Source organism: Amphiprion ocellaris, chromosome 1 (genome assembly GCF_022539595.1).
Source record: "Amphiprion ocellaris isolate individual 3 ecotype Okinawa chromosome 1, ASM2253959v1, whole genome shotgun sequence".
In the NCBI taxonomy this organism is placed as follows: Eukaryota; Metazoa; Chordata; class Actinopteri; family Pomacentridae; genus Amphiprion; species Amphiprion ocellaris.
Window position 1 is genome coordinate 35,330,338 of NC_072766.1, and position 14,231 is coordinate 35,344,568.

At 36.8% G+C, this 14,231-nt stretch overlaps 1 long non-coding RNA gene across 2 annotated transcripts; it reads right to left on the reverse strand.

Moving 5' to 3' along the window:
• Positions 1–293: 293 nt before the first annotated feature.
• LOC129349384 (uncharacterized) lies at positions 294–12,482 on the reverse strand. Of its 2 annotated transcripts, none has more exons than XR_008602370.1 (3): positions 12,109–12,482; positions 8,349–8,719; positions 294–2,550 (listed from the first exon to the last, which is right to left on the reverse strand). It is a non-coding gene; the product is annotated as an uncharacterized LOC129349384 (long non-coding RNA). The 2 variants fall into 2 exon arrangements; XR_008602371.1 differs by lacking the exon at positions 294–2,550 and adding an exon at positions 4,867–7,304.
• Positions 12,483–14,231: the final 1,749 nt, after the last annotated feature.

A 14,231-nucleotide genomic window follows, 5' to 3' on the forward strand; every position in this document is an offset into this window, starting at 1 on the left:
TAGATTTCTTCAGTAATTTAATGAGAGTTATCAGCAAAAATCAAGTGTTCATTTGATGACCTTCATTTCCTAAAACATCCAGAATTGGAGCTCATATCTTTGGCAGCTGTAAAGTTTCTGCTCCTTCAAAGTTCACAACACAATGAATGAATTCCTAAAACACTCTCAATGCTGGAGAGCAATGTTCCCTCTAATTTTTCCTGAGTCTGAGCAAACACACAAACTCCCTGAGCGTCCCTTGGACCACTGTGAGCAACATCAGACGTGTGCACTGTGGTCACACCAGCATCACATCCATTCAAGTTACATGGTTTATTAAAAGAATCAAATTACAGCATTTACATTTCTGTTAAAACACTTTGTCAACAGGAGCCAGTTGAAGGCTGCAGTGATTTTAGTGACACTACAATGTATAAGAGTGAAGTTATTGAATATTTGTCTCTCTTTACTGTTGCAGTGGTTTTGCAAATTGCAGACGGACCCTGTTCACTCCATAGACACCAATGTTATTCCTGTAGCTTGAAAGACAGCTACTTTTGATAAAACTGGGCTTGTAGCACATTGTCTGCCTTGCAACAATGGGAAAGAGGCACCGTTTATGTTTTGACAACCTATATCTAATGAGTTATTGATGCTGGAAGTCTGAATCTGTGAATATCTTTCCAACTTTACTGAACTTGGGGCCACTACCACCTAAGGAGTGATATATTTAATTTTGAAAAAAGCATTTAGCCATACTTAAAGCTTTAAGTGCTTCATTAACACGGAACTAAAAATTTTGTATTGTTTTATTATCACAGGTTCTGTCTGAAAAGAGGTGGCATCATTTTAAACAGTGAAATCAAACTAACAAAATGTAATGACCAACCAGTGAGCAATACTGGATTCTGCAAAAACATAAACAACTTTTTTTAAAAATCTAAATCTTATCTTAACACAGTTAATGTATTAACTTATTTATGTGTGTATGCATGTATTTATTGATTTATTTAGTACTGTTAACATATCAGAGTTCTGAGTGAATTTTTCTTAAGATAAGCAAAGGCCATTTATTGATTACATATAAGCTGTCAAATGTTTATTAAAAACTAAAAAGCATTTTAAATAAAACAATTCAATTCAATTCAATTTTATTTATATAGCACCAATTACAGTCAAATTGTCTCGAGACGCTTTACAGAACCAATATGCCTGACCCCCAGAACAAGCCAAAAGGCGACAGTGGCAGGAAAACACCCTTTTAACAGGGAAAAAAACCTCGAGCAGAACCCGGCTCTAATGTGGGGGGACCCATCTGCCTGCTGGCCGGGCGGGTTGACTTAGGCATTTATTGAGTCACTAAAATACTGTAGAGTACAGACCACATCAGCATGATTATAAGCATCCTCTGGTAAATGAACAACCAGATACTGATGTCTCTCACCATATGGACTTCAGGAGATGATTAGATGATGATAAACTGTGACCTACTGGTTGGGTTCTCTCTGTTCTCATGTTTCTTACATGTTTGTCCCCTGACAGCCGGGTCCTAATGTTTTTTGAGCAACACACCATACTATGACGTTTTTACAATGATGGTTCTACTATGGAACCAGTTTGACATGTTCAGGTGTTCTTTGTGTGAAAACTCAGAGATTTCAGGTATCAGAAGGTGGTTTTCAACTTTCTTTGTTAACTTTCTGCTTCAACTTTAAATTTAATTTCCTTCACTAACCCAGCCCTCTGGACTTCCAGTAAGCTGTGTTCCTATTGGCTGTCCAGGTGGCTGCTTGGTGTTATCAGGAACACCTGAGCAGCTCAGTGTTATCAGGAACACCTGAGCAGCTCAGTGTCTTCCTGCTTTATTTAGCTGCAGACAAACATTTCCTCTGCTTCCTTCACCACTGAACCGGGTTTGGCTCCTTTGCTTTAGTTTGTTCTTTAGGCATTGACTTGCAGCTTCCAGCAGTAAAATCATCTTTAATGTGTTTCTTGGTGTGTTTTAGGGCTTTGTACTGGATAGTTGTCTTGGTAAATGTGGTTCTTTAGCCACAGTTAGCACATGGTGCTAATGTGTGCAGTGATTAGTGGATTTGGCACAGCTGAGTTGTGTCTTTATCTTGGCTGTAGTGAGTCTTTAGAGGTGTTTGGTCAGACACATTCTGTATTCTTGTTTGAGAACCAACGTTGGTTATCCAGAAGGTAAGAGTTCCTGTCCTGATTCTCTGTTCTCAGAGGTTCTCTGGTAGGCTGCAGGAGACTTTAGCATTTGAGTTGTGTTAGTTTGGTTTTTGTATGGTTTCATTTGGACGACTATCTTGAGGCCCCTCCATGTGGTTTAGTGAGGTTTTCTGCAACAGTTCTACAAAGCAACCTGCAGCAGAAGAGACTTTGAGAGTTTTTAGGAAGTTCTGGAGAGCAGACTTTAGAGCAGCAGAAACATTTGTCAGCAGATTGAGCAGGAGAAGGTGAGCTTCAGAGTAGAAATGAGATGGAAACCTTCTTGACCCGTGTGGTGAGGTCCTGTACCAAGAGTTTGAGCAGGTTGTGAAGAGTCTGTAGTTCTTTGGTCTGAAAGCACAAGAATCGACTCATTAAAGGAGAAAACAGGAGATGTTGGTTCTTCTGTCACTCTGCAGTTTCCAGTTTCCTTAGACTGAATATCAAGTTTATATTTTAAATGATTTGCCATGTGAGCCCAAGAAGACTTCAATAAACTCCATCCATCCCCTGGACACAACAGATTTTATTACGATGTTAAATTTTTTATTATTATTATTTTTTTTTTAATATGTTTTTTGTTTTAATCATAGTTTTAGCATAGTTTTTTCTCTTTTTTCACAGTTTTGTCATCTGTGTAAAAGGTGCTGAACAAATAAAGCTCAATTGATAAACTGAATAATTGACTAACTCATGATTGTGACAACAGAAGTACTTTCATTGTGATTTAAGGGTTTGTTTCATTTCTAAGGTTGAGGTTAAAATCTTGACAGGAAAAAAAAGATTAAAGAAATAAACTACATTTTAAAAAAGCAATTAAATCAAAGGAAAAAAACATTTAATACAACAAAACTTTTAAAAAGAAAATTGAACATTAAATACAATTAAATTATATTAAACAGACAAAATAAATAAATAGAAGATACAAAACGTAATTATGAAATTAAACAAAATTTATTAAACAAAAATATGAAACACTGAAGATTAAATGTTTTAGATAATTAAACATTTAAAAAATAAAATTAAACAACAATATTACACATTTTTTTAAAAATACAAAACATTAAATTAGATTATTAAACCTTTAAAAATACAAAACATTGAATTAAAAATTAAATGTTTAATTGGAAAATTAAATCTTAAAGACAATAAAACTTTAAATAGGAATTAAACAGAAAATACAATGAAGCATTTAAAAAGAAAATTAAACATTAAAAGGTGGTAAAACATTTAAAAAGAAAAACCTTAAAGATTTAATCGAAAAATTAAACACGGGGAAAGAAAAGGAAATTTTTCAAACAAGCCGATAAAACATTTGAAAAAACAATTAAACATTAAAAAGACAAAACATTTGGAAATCAAATCAGACATTAGAAAAGAATAAAAGGTGAGAAAAGAGCAAAACTAAACATTTAAGAAGAATCAAACTAAAGACAAAACATTTGAAAAGACACCAGTTAAACTTTAGAAGATCAAATTAAACAGAAGAAACAATAAAATGATCAAAAGAGCAAAAACAGATAAAGGTCTGAAAGCGTTTTCTAGTCTGAAATGAAATCATGAAGTTGTTTCTTCAAACATTTCCTCTTTCTATGTTCTTGGTTTCATTGTGGACTGATTTACTAAGAACTCATTTCAGAAAACTGCTTTCCAGATAAAGTCTACTAGTAGTTGAAGGCATCGATCAAACTAATGTTACCTTCTGATCTCCACACACTTTACTGTTCAGTGAAGAGAATCAAAGTTTGTTGAGTATTTCTAAAAAACCCACAGGTGAAGGTCTGAGAAGAACTCAGATGGATGGTCTAAATGTGAAATCAGGACTCATGGTCACAAGTTTTAAGGCTTCTGTTAACCATAAAGTTCAAACTAACAGAGAAGTACTGAGAAACTTTTAAGATTTCAGTCCTCAGACTGTCTGAAGGTTCAAACTAACAGAGAACTACTCAGGAACTTAGAAGATATCAGTCCTCAGACTGTCTAAAGGTTCAAACTAACAGAGAACTACTCAGGAACTTAGAAGATATCAGTCCTTGGACTGTCTGAAAGTCAAGTCTAACAGAGAACTACTGTGCGACTTAGAAAATTTCAGCCCTCAGACTGTCTGAAAGCTCAGCTCCTGAGGACTCGGGAGGTGTGGAGGCTTTGGAAAGTCTTTGAACTGAGGGTTCAACCCTCCAGCACAAAGGCTGAAGTCCATCCCACTGAGAAAAACGGTCGAGTCGAGACTCGAGTTTAAAAAAAACCTCAAAAAAAACAAAAAATAGATGATAAATGCGCAAAAAAAAGAAGAATTAGTATCTGAGCAGATAGCTCAGGGGATAAGAAGATGGACTCGTGACTGGAAGGTCGCAGGTTCAAGACCCACCAGTGGCCTTTTTCTTTCTTTGTCTTTGTCAGGATTTTGAGAAAATTTAAGAAGTGTCTGGTCTTGAACCAGCGACCTGCAGCTCCATAGGCAAATCCTTAACTCACTGAGCTACAGATCAGATAAAATGACATAATTTCGTCGTCCCTTTGGCATCGTAGTTTCTGAAGTGACCACATGGGTGGAGCCGAGGCGGAGTCTGGGTGGAGTCGGGGCGGAGAGTAGGCGGGGAGGTGGGTGGCGGCCTCCCCCCTCTACTCCCCCCACCACCCACCACACCTTCCCCCGCCTGACGAGTTCTTCGAGTCTCCACGAGTTCTTTGAGTCTCCATGGGTTTTCCCGAGTTTCTGGAGTTTCCATGAGGTCGGAGGCAGAACAAGTTGTCATGAAGAGGTGTTGATGTCGGCCAGGATGGACTGACTTTTTACAGCGACTAGAAGGAAGACGACTAGAAGAGCAGGTCTTTAACCAGCATCCATAAAATCCATGGAGTCGCTCCAGAGAAATGAAGGGAGGTCAACTTTTATCAACCTCCATCCAGATGTTCAACTTGATATCTTTACTTGGACATTTTTAGCACCACAAACCTTTAGTATCACACTTTATCATTTATTAGGACTTTATCGGAATCCACCAGCAGATTTAGTTTTTGTTGAGAAACTTTATTCTTGTCATTGTGGGACTGCAGTATTTAAAACTGTTCCTTCTATTTGACCTCATGTTTATTAGTTTTAGTGGAGAAAGTTATTTTAATTGTCGATTAGTCTCTTAAAAACCAAATAATAAATTGGATTAGTCAAGAAGTTTAAATTTCTTACTTTGTCATATTTTAAATGTGACAGAAAATGGAAGTGTCTTGAGACAATTTCACCTGTAATAGGTGTTATATAAATAAAATTGAATTAAAATTGTATGTATCTTGTAATGGAATAATTCAGCCATACATGTTGGAAAACACAGTTTCTTTGACCATTAATCTGTTGATTGTTTTCTCCACTAATTCATTTCTTGTTTTGGTTTATAAAATGTCAAACCCAAATATATTCAGTTTACTGTCATAAAAACCAAAAAGATTTACATTCATGATGCAGGAATCAGGCAGTTTTTCACTTTTTATCTTAGTTTAGTCAGAAACATAGTTGATAATGTGTGAATTGTTGCAGCTTGTGAGCCGTAGAAGGTTTTAATCTTTGGGACCGAGTGTCAAAAAACATTTAGAAACCAACATCCACGAAACACTCAACAAAGATTTGAACATCATTAAAGGGAAATCCAATTTTTGCATGACAATGTCTAATGAAAGGACATTTATTTCCAACATAAATGTGTGATATTCATCCTCTGGACTTTTCTCTTCACATCGTCTTCCACCTGGACTGGTTTGGTCGGGAGCATGTTCAACAAACATTTGAAAAACTGCACTTTAACATCAATGAATGACACTGAAGTTTAATCTCTACATAAATGAGACTGAGTCTGGATGTGCTGCTCTGTCGTTAACTCCTAAGTTTAGGGAAAGTTCAAACAAAAGAGGACAGTTCAGATAAGACTTGAGAATGAGCTTATTTTGAACAAACATCTCAGACTTTCTGAGCTTCAGTACCTACAGCAAGATATTTTAACAACAAGCAACTCAAGAGATCCAGAAGTTGGAAAGAGTTAGCTTTAGCTGAGCCAAAGAACATGTGGGACGCTAACCTAGCAAACATTTCAGACTTTTCTCTGTGAATTCAGAGAAATAATTTCCTATTTAATGACAGAGCTACACATCTTAACTCAGTCTCATTAAAACAGACTCTAATTCAGTGTCATCCATCCATATTAAAGTGCAGTTACCCAAAATGTTTGTTGCATGAGCTCCAACAAAACCTGTCCAGGTAGAAGGCCACTTTGACAAACAGGAAGTGGAGGATTCCAAGCAGATTTATAGAAGGGGGAACCGGACTGTACTAAGTGTGGTGGAGTGTAGAGGGGTGTTTTGTGGGTTTTTAAGGCTGATAATGATTATTAGTGAGACATTTGGAGTAGATATTCATTTGCAGTAAATGAAAATATTTAAAATCTTGGAGTTAAACTTAGAAGAACACAAACTAACAGGAAACTTTGTTGATACGTTTTTGTTTTGTTTACAGATGTTAAGTTAAAGGAGTTTTATTCGTGACGTATAACCAATCAAATCACTCCAGAAGACAGAGTGACCACAGGTAGGTAAAGGTTTAGAGCAAAAGTAGCACTATTTTTAAATGTATTTATTACCATAAATCAGCAAAAACAATATAATACTGATAATCAGTAAATCAGTCAGCCCACAATTACTACAATTCTACAATGTATGTCTCTTTCCTTTGACTTGTTATTTGTACAATATACGATGTATATGATGGTGTTTTTTCATACCAAAGGCTATACTAGGATGTTTTCTAAGAGACATACCATGCTACTGTTTGTTCTGGCTCTGGGCCGCTGCACTCCTCCTCTGTTGTTTTCTGGATTGTACTCAGCTGCATGCCTTCATCCACCCGGCCTCCGTTGACTCGTCCCGCCTGCCGTCTCTGGAGCTGAAGCTGGATTGGAACAGACCAAAGTACAGTCCAATCACGATGCCAGCTGCCTCTCAAAAGGCTCCTTCATCTGGCAGGTGGCTGCACTTCTTCTGAGGGGAAGCTGAGCTGGTCCAGCAGAACTTTGGAGATGTGTTCCAGTGGTTGGTGGATGTGTTGGGAGATAGAGAGGGACCTTTGAATTGTTCACAAAGCAAAACAGGGAACCCACTGGTAGTTTTAGTTTAGGATGCTACTGCGGTGTGTTTTGGGGTTTTAAGAGGTGAACAGGAAGAGGTTTTTTTTGTATTGATTATCTTTTACTTTGTTCCTGGTTGGAATGCCCATCAATGTCAACATGAAGTTCACTTTTAGTTCTGTTTATTTATTTTTATTTTACTAACACCCATTTGTTTTTAACCCACTCACATGTTGTGTTGTTGTAAACTTAGTCTTTCAAATAAATACTCGTCTAACCCTCTGGAAACCTGCGTTTGTACTGTTTTTGTGTTGCTCCTCACCTACTTCAGACAGCTGGGACATAACGTTTTGTGGACTAAAGGCTTTTTTATGACGTTTTTAGAGCGACATGTTATACTATGACATTTTTAGACCAAAGGCTATACCATGACATTTGTTGGACGACATGCTATACTATGACGTTTTTAGAGCGACATGCTACACTACGAGATTTTTAGAGCGACATGCTATACTATGACGTTTTCTGAACGACATGCTATACTATGACGTTTGTTGGACCAAAGACTATACTCTGACGTTTTTGGAGCGACATGCTATACTATGACGTTTTAAGAGCAACATGCTAAACTATGACAATTTTAGAGCGACATGCTATACTATGACGTTTGTTGGGCGACATGCTATACTATAGGCTTTTTTAATTGACATATTACTATGATGTGTTTTTTGTTTGTGTTTTTTTGTTTTTTAGCAACATATAATAATTTGAACAGTTTTAAAAATTACTATACTTTTACTTGTGCAATGAAATATTATTCTTTTTAGGCAAAGGCCATGTTTGATTACATATAGGCTATTAAATAAATGTTTATTAAAAACTAAAAAGCATTAAAAAATAATAACCAACTTAGGCATTTACTGAGTCACTAAAATAGTGTAGAGTGTACGGCCACATCAGCATTATTATAAGCATCCTCTAGTAAATTCACAGCCATATACTGTAGGAAATCTAGGTGATCTCATCATGATGTCCACTTACCATATCGACTTCAGGAGATGATTAGATGATGATAAACTGTGACCTGCTGGTTGGGTTCTCTCTGTTCTCATATTTCCTCCATGTTTGTCTCCTGATGCTGCCTTACTTCAGCCAGTCCATGAGCAACAGAAAACACAGTTTGCCTTGTACCCATTGTCAGGGGTTCCACTCTTCCCACTCCAGTCTGTACATTTGCAAACGTTTTTGCTTCTTTAGACGTGGTGGAGTTTCAGGTGTAGACATTTTTAAACGTGCGGGTGCAGCAGCGTCTGTAACCAGGCAACCAGAGACAGGACCGGACAGGACGGGACACACAGAGACGTCTGAAGTCTGTCCACTGGACCTGGCATCGGGTCCTCGCTGCATGGGTCCTACGAAGATGAAATTGGCTGCCCTTAATATTTCCTGTGTTTTATTTTATTTATTATGCAGTTTTGATGAGTGTGTGACAGACGTGTACGGGGCATTTACGAAAATACGGAACAACTTGCGTCCCGTATTGATTCAATACGGGACGCAACAATTAATTGTCAAATAAAGGACGTTTCCGTATTTTAAGGGACGGGCGGCAACCCTACAGAGCAGTGTAAAGAAACTGGTCACCTAGCAAACTGAATTAGTCTAGGTAACACTTTGTTTATTATGTGTGTTTTCTGCTCAAGTTAATATCCTGGTTTGATTCATTTTAAATTACTCCTGATCTTGAAAGGTTTTAAACTGTGCAGTCAAAGTAGTTACAACTGTGAGCGAATAGCTTGAAATGAACTGCACTAGACTGCTCTGTTCATAGCCAACCATTCTTTCACAGCTATATCAAGAGTTATTGTGCAATGATAGATAAATGCAGCCCATTTTTCAACCGTTTCCTGTTTAGTATGTGTAACCTCCTCTTAATTTGTTCTAAAAGAAATGTCTAATGAGGCAGTCTAGTCTTTCAGTCAGGTTAAGTCATTTTTCCCGTTGGTGGTTTGCATTATCTAACTTTGTTTTTCTCTATTCTAGGAACTATTGTTAAATCATCTTTATGTGAGACTTTGTTCTCGTTTGGAGCATATTCTCGGACGCATGCCTCTGGATCTGGACTTCTTAGAGTTCACTTGCACACAAGAACTTGTGTTTTTAAATGCTTTATCCAACCAAGTAGAAGTTTGCCCAGCTATTTTAAATGCACTGACACAGCTACACCATCTTATCAGCTCAGAAAAAGAAAACAGGAATCAGTACATTGCAACTGTGCACTCTGAGAGGAGCAGCTGGGCGACAAAGAATGGTCACATCCCCAGAACACCTTTACAACTTACTGGAACTTAATATGTCTGTCCCATGTATAGATAATGGTATCTGTGAAATATTAGCTGAGTATGTCAAATACTTTTAGATTTTTTTAAGTGGACCGTAGACCTAGTTTCAGTATTTTTTTTCTCACATTCAAATTTGAGGCTATATATATAATATATATATATATATATATATATATATATATATATATATATATATATATATATATATATATATATATATATATATATACATAATATCTCAAGAATAATTCAAGATAAAAGCCTGAAATTTTCATTTATTTGTCTTGCTAACATAAGCATATCAGATTGCTATTAAATACAGCGGTGGAAAAAAGTTTTTGGACACCTCATACATTTGTGAAATATTGCATTAAGAATCCCTCTGAGGTCTTCAAATGCAATTTCTATTAGTTCAGTCACAGCCATAGTAAGAAACAAATCCTAAAAAAGTCAATAAAAATTTGAAATTCATTGGTTCCTTAAAAATAAGAAATTTTGAGTATTGGGTCATTTTGGTAGAATTTAGTTTTGTTAGTCATGTAAACAATAAACAAAAAAAGCATCATTTGTGTCTGTCTAATGCAGTCACACCTTTTGAAACACAAAAGACTTTCCAACAAATATTTCACGATAATATTTGAGATTGTGGAAAATTTTCAAGGTGCCTGAAAACTTTTTTCCACCACTGTATCTGTCAAAGCATGAAAATTTGCCATTGGAAAAATGCCACTATATTCAGAAGGATATATGTGGTCATGGTTCCATTATGCCAATGTCATGGTAATGATTGGATGCAGGGCTAATTTACAAAGAAATTACACAAAACAACATGTCAGGTTTCGAAGACTGGACTTTTCAAAGACCACTTCATTTTTTTCATATTTCAACTCACCCATAATCTGAGATTATTGATCTACTTGTTCAGTATTATAGATTCTTCATCATTGTTCTGAGATAGTGTCATTCAAACAACCTCAAATTTCAATGTGCAAAAAAATGCCTGTTGAAGTAGGTTGACAGTGACAGCCAATTTAAAAATATTTTTTGCTGACAGTATTTGGCATACAGTACACACACATATATATATATATATATATATATATATATATATATATATATATATATATATATATATATATATATATATATATATATATATATATATATGCTGTCAGCCTATAAGTAAAGCCTATATATATATATATATATATATATAGGCTGCTGTTTTGTAATATTGCAACGGATTTTCATCCCATTCACCAGTGAGAAAATAAAGTCCGTACAATCCAGTTCATTTTTAACTCCTGCTTTAATGCCGTGATTGCATGTATTGTTCACCAGAAATATTCTTAACTTCAGATACTTTAAATGTATGGCAGAAACACGCATACTTGAGCCAGATAACCTGTCAGGTGAGTTGGGAGAACAAGTAGGGGAGGGAATCCAAAAGTGCACTTAGTTTTGTCAGTCAAGTAAAACTAACTAGAGAACAACACCTAACATATCTTGACTGGCTGGTGCAAATACAGGCCAGGATGTCAGTCTTAAATGATGCGTAGTCCTTGTAATGTCCTGGGAATGTAAGGTCTCATAGCAGGTGGAGGCTGTCAGGTATCTGCCATTCACTACTTCTGTAGAGAGAGTTCTTGGTAGAGTCTCCCATCCAGTCCAGAATTTCACCAGACTGGTCAGTTCAGACGGTGTTGCTATGGAGTGGATTAAAATTGATTAAATAAATGGCTACAACAAATGATCAAAAACAATCTAGGGTACGCATACTAAACAGGAAACAGTTGAAAAATGGGCTGCATTTATCTATCATTGCACAATAACGCTTGATATAGCTGCTGTGAAAGAATGGTCGGTTATGAACAGAGCAGTCTAGTGCAGTTCATTTCAAGCTATTCACTCACAGTTGTAACTACTTTGACTGCACAGTTTAAAACCTTTCAAGATCAGGAGTAATTTAAAATGAATCAAACCAGGACATTAACTTGAGCAGAAAACACACATAATAAAAAAAGTGTTCCCTAGACTAATTCAGTTTGCTAGGTGACCAGTTTCTTTACACTGCTCTGTGACTTAACTGCATTTTCGGGCGCATAAATCACACTTCCACCCATTTGTGCGTTTATAAAATTGTTACTCAACTACCCAGCTGCAGAACGTGCTGTCTGTATGACCTTATTACTGTGCTAGCGCGGCTAGCGCTGTATTAGCGCGGCTAGCGCGGCTAACGCTGTATTAGCGCGGCTAGCGCTGTATTAGCGCGGCTAGCGCGGCAAACGCTGTATTAGCGCGGCTAGCGCTGTATTAGCGCGGCTAACGCTGTATTAGCGTGGCTAGCGCTGTATTAGCGCGGCTAACGCTGTGCTAGCGCAGCTAACGGCATGCATTACAGCTAACTGACTCTCACAAAAACAAACCACATACAGGACAAAACGGATTAATACACTCACTGAAGCGCCGTCGTTCATGCTGGTAGCCGTGGTTGATCCCTGTCTTGTGAGGTGAACCGTCTGCGTCACATGACCGGAGGAGCGCCACGTGATTGGCCAGGATCGATTGTTTACGCCTGAGTCCCCCGGATGTGAACAGCAAATTTTTTGACAGCGAATTTTGAACATTGAATTTTTTGATGGCGAATTTTGAACATTGAATTTTTTGATGGTGAATTTTTAAGACATTGAATTTTTAACTGGTTTTTAGAATTTTGATGAGCTAAATTCAGGCATAAAAAATTCACATACGTAATTTTGATGCAAAAAAAATTCAAAGTAAGAAATTCAGCAGCTTTTAAAATTCAGAATCTGATGAGTCTGATTTGCTTCCATATAAATCCCTCAGACAGAAAGATCAAGTGAGCTGAAGTTCTTCCTCCTTTAAGTCTCACTTTATTTCTGCATTGCAAACAGAAACTCTCATATCTTGGCAGTTTGAGATGTTTTTATCTGTCTGTAGACATCACAGTGAACTCAACACTTAGTTAATGGGCCAGACCAGATACTGGTACCATCTCAGGTGACCAAAGTGCTACTAAAATGTACGCTGGGTTAATGTAAGTACATTAAGATGTGGTAGCCTTTCCACACTGGCAGCTTTATCACTTATTTGTGAAACGGTCACATTCACCATAACTGTGGTATTGCACAGTTCATTTAAATCTCACCGTATGCATATCATGTGTAATATGAGTCAATAATCAAATAAAACTGTTGGAGAAAGGGTAATATTTTTTAATGATAAGACATCAGACCCACACGAATGCATTTCTTGTCTGTACTTTCTTTTCATGCTTATTTGTTTTCGTCATTTTGTGTCTCACTTGTGTCATTTTGTGTCTTGTTTCAGTCGTTTTGTGTCTTGTTTTTGTCATTTTATGTCTTGTTTTTGTCTCATTTTTGTTGTTTTTGTCTCGTTTTTGTCATTTTGTCTCGTTTTTGTCATTTTGTGTTTTGTTTTTGTCATAGACAATCTTGTTAGCAGAGCAAGTTTGTTACAGTATTGTTCTGTGCTGTAAAGTTATTATACAGATGATGATGTGTAGCATGTGGCGTTTCTTATTTTTTCATAATGAGGAAAAATCCTATCGAATTCCGTCCCGTCGCGTTGATGGGACTTTTGGCTCAGACTTTTTCATTGTGTCCATTAAACGAGTGATAAAAGATATTAAGCTGTGAGTCTGCAACGGCTATCATATCAAAATGCAAACTAGAGACATAAAGCAAGTTAAAAATGGAAATTGGAAAAACTGGAAATTTTGGGTCCGGGCCCATGGACTAACTGAAATTTTTAGTTTTCTGGCTTCACTAAACCTAACAAACACGCAAAGTGGTCACATGGAGCTGGTTGGCAATTCGGCCAGTCACACAGTGGGTTTCTGCAGGTTCACATAAGACAAGACAGAACTTTCTTAATAACAGAGGAAGTTCTTGGGCCAGTTTTTGCCCAGAAAATAACCACCTACAGCGCAGAAAATGATGCTGTCCACCAACAAGTAATAAAACACCTGCCGTGTTTTTCATGCAGTAAAGGCTACAAATACTGGAGTTACCTCTACTGAGAATCACTGTCGTCACTCAAAGAAAATGTTTAAAACCCCCTGCTGTTCTGACTCCACAAAACCACTTTCTTAACCCCTTGATGCCTGAATTTGTTTACAATTAAATTCCCCAAAAAAACCTTTTGCGTGTTTTTGCTTTCCAGCTTATCCTAAAATAAGCGTAGATTGGTAATTTATCTATTACACATAGAACAGATATATAATAATAATAATAATAATAATAATAATAATAATAATAACGGATAATAATTAGGTTCCACTCTGACTGGTCCTACGAGAAACCAGTGCTTGCAAAAGGTTCTGAGGTACATATTGAATATGCACAAACCAGCATTGGGGGAACGGATATACAATATCAGCTGCAGTCTGGATGAAAGTGGTATGTTGCGAATTTGCGACAATAGGTGTCAAGGGGTAAAAGTACCAAGAACTTCTGAACAACTTTTAATTTTTGCTTGACTTCATTAGTATTTTATGAATCACAGTCCTTAATGTGGCGTTTCTATCTATTATAGTAAA